Genomic DNA, 6,700 nt, shown 5'->3' on the forward strand with positions numbered 1-6,700 from the left:
CTGTCATTAAAAACTGTGATAATTAGCAAGAGAATATGACAAAGTCTATGCTTCCTTAAGTGTCTGTTCACTGGTTTCTTTACCCTCCCCCAATCCAGACATCAGTTCCCAGCCCCCAGCCCCAGGCACAGGGTAAAGCAAAGGTACCTGCTCCAGACTCAATAGTCAAAAGCATGAATAATGCTGAATTCTGACCTCCTCAGGGCCAGTGTCACTAAGATTCACCAGGCAGAGACCTCTAGGGCTCTCTGAGAAGGGAAGGGAGAGGCCAGCAAGAAAAGACATGTCCAGGGGCTGGTCCCGAGGGCGCTGTGCAAGGGGGTCCAGGGCCCTGCCCACACCCTGCTTCCACAAGGCCACGGGCCAGGCCCCTGAGAAGCCCCACCTTTGAGCCCCCTCACCTGCCCCGGATCCCGGCCCCCTCGGGAGTCGCCGGCGTCTATCTACCTCTGCTCTCCGCACGACCCAGCCAGGCCCCGCGCTCTCTGGGCCTGGCCAACCTCTCGCCCTGCGAAGGGGCCGGGTGGAGCCAGCTCCCCGCGGGGCCCCCAGTCCTCCTCGGCCCCCCCTGGCCCGGCTTGGCCTGGAACCAAGAGCCCACAAGCACAGGGTCGGGGGCAGGGGGGTGGCGCGGCTGCTACCTCCCAGAACGCCAGCTGCTGGCAGCGATTTATTTTTGCCTTAAGTGCCGGAGAATTGCAGGGCTGGAGCCGCCAGCTCAGGGGGCTTGGGCTGCAGCTGGAAGGAGAGGGAGGTGGGCAGGGTGGGGGACACACAGCCCCTCCGTGACCTCGGCCGTTCACGCACACGCGCACACACACACACACGCGTGCGTGCACACACACACAGAGCTCGGTACCTCGCTGTCTCCACATGCCAACCCCCCCCCCCCCCGCACCGGCCCAGCTCTCCTGGGGAAGCCAGCAAGCAGCTGTGAGGAGGCTTCGGGGGCAGAGGGTCCCCACCGCTGTCCCCAGCCTTGCTGCCACCTCTGGCTGGGGCTGTCCCTCTTGGGCCGCAGGCTGCCCCCTCCCAGAGCAGGGGCGTCCCTCACAACGTGGGGGCCACAGCCCCAGGCGAGCTGGAGGGGGCCCGGCTCCGCCCCAGAGGGGAGCTCAGGAGACACAGCCTGCCCTGCACCCAAGGGAGACCGACAACAAACAAGAGAAAACATAACGTGGCAGACGGCGTTAAGTTCCACGGAGAGAAAAGCAGGAGAAGGAAGTGGGGAAAGGGAGGCTGCCGTGTTGCCCAGGGAGCCAGGAGAGGCGTGGGGAGTAGGCGGCGTTCGGGCAAGAGCTGAGAGCGATGGGGGAGGGCCCTGCGGAGCTCTGGAGAGGGCAGCTGGGGGCAGACGGGGCAGAGGCCCGACGGAGGAGGCCTGGCGCATCGGAGGCACCGCGGGAGGGAGGCCGGTGGCCTGGGCGGAAGTGGGGAGTGAAGGCGGCAACAGGGCCAAACTGCGGGCTCGGCGGACCAGGGTGAGGAGGGCCCAGACCCCAAGACCCTAGAGGCCACGCCAAGGGAAACATGGCCGGCGCTGCAGGGCTGAAGGCTAAGCAGGGGCTGGACCAGGGTCCCCAGGGCGCCCACAGCCTCACGCGGCCTTTGCAGCTGCCACTTCAGCAGCTGGGCAGGAAGCCTCGAGATGCAGAACATCGGTGGGGTGAGAGGAGGAAGTGGGTTGGGGAGGGGGTAGAGCTGACACACTAGGAGGGGGAGGCCCTCTTCTCCCATAGAACCCTCGCCTACCCTCTCTGGGCCTCAGTTTCCCCCCTGTCCAAGGGAAGGCTGGACTGAATGGCAGATATCAAGGCTCTGGCATCGCAGAGGCTCACATGCCCTCCTTCATGGAGCCCCTCCTTGCCGCACCCCATTTCTGTTGAGACTCCCCCAAAGGCACACACAGAGGCTCACATTTCCACTCTCCCATCCTGGGTGCTCTCAGAAGCCTCCCCACCTGGCGCTCTGATCCCACTTCACAGATGATAAACTGAGACCCAAGAGAAGAAGTGACTGGGCCACAGTCAGACCCCCGGCCTCGCTCACCCTAGCTGTCTGCCCTAAAGTCTCCCCCGAAAGAATGCGAGAAGGCGCTAGGTCAAGGGCCAGGTCTCCATTTACTCAACACCCACTTATTAAGCACCTTCTGTATGCCAGACACTGCTCTGGGGCCACAGCTGAGCAGCGGGGCACCAGGGCCTCCACCCCAGGAGCTCACAGCCCACCACAGCCCCCAGTGAGGCCTCAGCAGCAGAGAAAACAGCCCAGACACAGACCCACCAGTTATTTACTGAGCACCTACTACATGCCAGGCCTTAACCAGGTCCCGAGGACACAGCAACCTGGAAGCTGCGATGGCAGGCAGGCACCAGGGCCTGTAGGGGACCAGCCCTGGTGGGGCGGCAGCCCCCACAGACAGCCTGGCAGGCGGATGCACTCTGCGCAGGCTGTCTGTGGGATGCAGGAAGGTGGGCTCCGGGTCCGAGCCGCGTTCCCGTCTCTCCCAGAGCCTCCCTGGGCCTCGCGGAGCTACTGCCATCCTCTGCACTAGCAGACCATTAGGAAATTAAATCAGCTGGCAGAGTGCTGGGCCCTCAGCCAGTGCCCAGCGAGGGCTCCAGTTCTGCCCTCGGCCCCAGATCCTCTGGAAAACCCTCCTGCCTGCCCAGCCCCACCCCCAGCCCCAGCCCCACGGCTCCTCTGAAGCCTCCGGGCCTCCTGCCCTGCCTGCGGCCCAGTTTCAGGCTGGCCTTCTTGCATCTCTGGCCTTCCCCTGTCTGTCTCCCCGCCACACTGCCAACTCCCCTGGAGCAGCCATCCCGTGGACCGAGCCCACACCCCACACACCTTCCCAGTGGCCAGCCAGCCTCTATCCCTCTTGCTGCTCACGAGCTGCCTCTCTCCCAGCCTCTCCTCCATGCCAGCCCGAGACAGGGCTCCAGCCGCAGCCCCAGGGCAGGGGCAGGTGTGCCCAGGCATCACTGACAGCAAAAGCCCCGGCAGGGACCCAGCAACAGGCGCCAGTTGCACCTGTCAGAGGGACGGCCCGGCCCGAGCTGGGAGCAGCGAGCTTGAGACATCAGGTGGGCCCCGAGGGGGCTCCAGCAGCCTCCGGCCTGGAGCCAGACAAGGGCCACTGAGGTTGCTGGGAGTGACAGTGCAGTTGCTTCCACCCTAGACGCTGTGCCAAGGCCTCCTGGTGCCGGGCTTGGTGCTGCCAGCCGTGGCCCAGGGCACCAGAGGCCTCGCCAGGCCAGAGGAAACTGCCCACAGGCAGAGCTGGTCCCAGTGCGGCATAACTGCAGGGCGCTGCTGTCACTGTTAGTGTTGTTACTGTTACCACTGCTGTCACTATTATTGCACTGCCTCAGGGCCACCAGGGTTACCTTGTCCTGCTCTGGGCAGACTTGAGAGGAGGGACACCATGGCCCTGTAGCAGGAAACCTGTCAGGGCAGCCCTCTGGCCTGGCGAGAGCTAGGTGGAGGTGTCTTCTCAAACCCCTGACTTGCTGTGTGGCTTTGGGCAAGATCCTGCCCCTCTCTGGGCACCTTTTCCTCACAGCACAGCACAGTTCACTGAACATCCGTCCACCAGGCACATACCTCGAGGAGGGGTCTCCTCCTAAGCAACCTGAAGCCTGATGGGGTTCTGACATGGCAGTTGGGCATGGGAGGGGGTCCAGGGATAGACCAACAAACTTAGGCTCTGCCCCTTTGCCCGAGGGAAGGTCCATCCCCTTCAGGGCTGGGAGGGGGCTCTGCTGTGCCCTCACCTGGAGAGGGGGGCACAAGGAGAGAGTCCGGGACTGGAAATTCAGGTCTGCCAGGTGTGTGCCAACACCCAACATCTATAGACTGCCCAATATATGCGCTCAGCGGTACACCCGTAGAGAGGAGGGACCTCCCCTGTTGTCCAGCACACTGGAGTCCCCTTCTTGTCCCCAAGGGTGCCCAAGCAAGCCCCTGCCCCCTTGCACCCTGCTCTCCCTCAGGGGTCTGGGGCCCACATGACTGGAGCCGTTCCGAGGCCCCCTCCTGGAGCTGCCGACACCCGGCCCCCTAGCTGGAGGGGAGGGGCCGCCAGAAAGCTGAGGGGCGGATCATGCCGAGGCGTTTCTTTGGGGGTCCCAGCGAGCGGGGAGGGTGCTCTTCTCACAACGGGGGGAGGGGCTGGCCGCAAAAAGACCACACGCCCCCACCGCTCCTCGGGTTCTCCCCTCCCTGGCGCTCTCCAGCCACGTGGTGGCGGTCCAGGGCGGAGACCTGCGACGAGGGGCTGCGGAGAAGCACAAGCGGAGGCTGAGGTCCGAACGGGGCGGCAGCCGGGGCCTGGCCGTCCTCTGCACCTCGGGAGCGGGCGAGGGGGAGGCTGGAGGCTACCGCCTTCTGGGTTCGCACCTTCGAGGAGGCGGCTGCTGATTTCAGCGGCGTGTGGGCGCCTCTGCGCTCCCCGGAGACGGAGCCTGCGGACCCGGGCTCCGCGACGCGGATATGGGGGGCTGGAGGTCCCCAGCACTTTATTCCAGGGTCCGTCCTGGGCACGGGGAGCACAGGAGAAAGGAGCAAAGGTCCCAGGAGGTGCAGGGCTCCCGGATGAAGAGCTGCTGGGGAAACGGGGAGCAGGGTGGCCCCGGTCCCAGCAGATCCAGGCCGCGCGGAGGCAGGAGAACCTCCCAGAACCAAAGACCACCTCCAAAGAGACACTTGCCTGTGACCTCCGGTTCTGAACACAGGTTTTAAAATGTTCACGTGACATGTGCACACTCCATCGGAACAGGCAGCACAGACACCCACTGGGGCCTCAAATCCCATCTGAAGCCCCGCAGGAACTCCCCACCCAGTTGCCGCTGGTTCCCCCGCCCCGCGCCCCTCCCCGCGCCCCAGGACATCCAGAGCAGACGTCAGCACTGTGAGGGGACCCCGGCCCTGAAACCCGCGGGGCCTCTCAGCCAAGCGACCACCCCTGAGCGATCAAGGCCGACTTCTACAAGCGAAAAAAGGTGCGGCTGGACTCCTCGGCTGGCTCACTCGCCAGAGGACCACACCGTTTCCAGAATATCTTTACTCCAATAGAGCGCAGGAGGTGGGAAAGACCGACGACTCCAAGGACCCGCAGCCCTTGGGCCTGGGGGCATTCTCCGGGCCGCCCGCAGTCCGCGCCCCGCTCGGCACCCCCGCCCCGGTCGGGGGGTCTCCGGGGAAGGTCACTCGTAAGACTGACGCCGCCTGCGGAAGCGCCTCCCCACGCTCCCTCCCGAGCCCCCTCGTGCGAGGCGTCCAGAGGGGGGCCGAGGGCGCCTCAAAGTTTCCCGGAGCGCCCCCAGGACGAAGGTTAGCAAGGAGCAAAGTTCCCTGGCGGCGGTGGTTTGGAGACATGGCAGAGGAGAAAAGCTCGCAGTCAGCATTTCCTCCTAACGCTCACCAGGGAGGGGGAAAAAAAAAAAAAAAGCAGAAAACGAGAGGACGAACAGACCCAGCCGCCCCACCTTCCCAATTGCTGCACCTCCTCGTGCCCGCTCGGCCGGGAAGGGGGCCCGCGAGGAGCTGGAGCCGGGCCCCCCGGTGCTTACCTCGGTCAGTGCCCCGGGCGCGGCGCGCTCCGCGTCCTCCGAGCTCCGGGCGGCCGTTTCTGGCCCCGGCAGCCGCCGCGCTGCCTGCATCGCCGCCGCCGCCTCAGGGCAGCCCCCGGGGGCGCTCCATGCTGAGGGGCGCGTCGGTGCGGGGCGCCAATCGCCCCGGTCCGGTCGCGGGTCGGGGGTGCGCGCCTGGACGGCGCCCCCGGTCGCGGGGCGCACGCTCCGGTCGGCGCGGCTGGCGTCCGTCCCTCCGTCCCGCGGCGCGTGCGGCCGACCCACCCCCTCCCCCGCCGGCTGTTATCTGATCCCGGGCTGGGCCGGGCGCGCTCCCCCACGCCCAGGCGCCCCGCGTCTCCACGCCCGCTCCGGCCCCTCCGGCCCCTCCGGCCCGTCGCCCTCGCCCTCGGCTGCCGTTCCCGGGAAGGCGGTGGCAGCGGCAAGGCCCGGAGAAGGCGGGGAGAGAGGAATGGAGGGCGAGGAGGCGGCGGGAAGCTGAGGCTCGGCGCGCACCCAGCTCCGCGCCCGGCTGTCACCAGAACCCAGCTCGGCAACAACTCTAACTCTCCGCCGAGAGAACGCCCGCCCCGCGCCGCGCCGCCGCTGCCCCCGCCCACCCAGCCCAGGCCTGGCCCGGCGTCCCCGGCCCCGGCCCCCCTCCACACACAGACACACGGCCAGCCACTTGCGCACTGGAGCGCGCGCGCGCGTGCACACACTACACACACACACACACACACACACACACACACACACACAGGGAGGCATGTCCTCCCAGAGACCCACACAGGTGCATGGCGAGCGCACACACAGGAAAGGAAATCTTGCACACACACGTGTGCACACAGCCGAGTACACAAGCTCAGGCGTCTGGATCCACACATGCAAAATGCATGCCGTGACGTGCATGATGGTTGCAGGTGCAATACACACTCATACATGCACGTGCAAGGGGGATAGCTGCAGGAGGGCACATGTGCACACAGGTCCCAGGTTGTACATTCCCATGGACTCCTTTCCCGTTGCACCCCAGGCATGCACACTCGGACACAAGCGTTTCCCCCTCTTCAATAGCATCTCTCTCCTCATCTTGTGCTCTGCTTGGCTTTTTCCTCTCTTGCTTT

General features: G+C 65.7%; 1 protein-coding gene across 2 annotated transcripts in view; it reads right to left on the bottom strand.

Annotated features, from left to right (window-relative positions):
- Positions 1-6,147, bottom strand: part of LOC309621649 (ATP-sensitive inward rectifier potassium channel 12) — a 64,736-nt gene extending 58,589 nt beyond the window's left edge. The window contains exon 1 of one of the 2 annotated variants that reach the window (XM_082409039.1): positions 5,574-6,147. The gene's annotated coding sequence lies outside the window, so the exon portion shown is untranslated. The remainder of the gene's footprint in view (positions 1-5,573) is intronic. The other variant, XM_082409041.1, reaches the window with a different exon arrangement.
- Between the last annotated feature and the right edge of the window lie 553 nt (positions 6,148-6,700).

Source organism: Balaenoptera borealis, assembly GCF_965194805.1.
Source record: "Balaenoptera borealis genome assembly, contig: HAP1_SCAFFOLD_785, whole genome shotgun sequence".
NCBI classification, from domain to species: domain Eukaryota; kingdom Metazoa; phylum Chordata; class Mammalia; order Artiodactyla; family Balaenopteridae; genus Balaenoptera; species Balaenoptera borealis.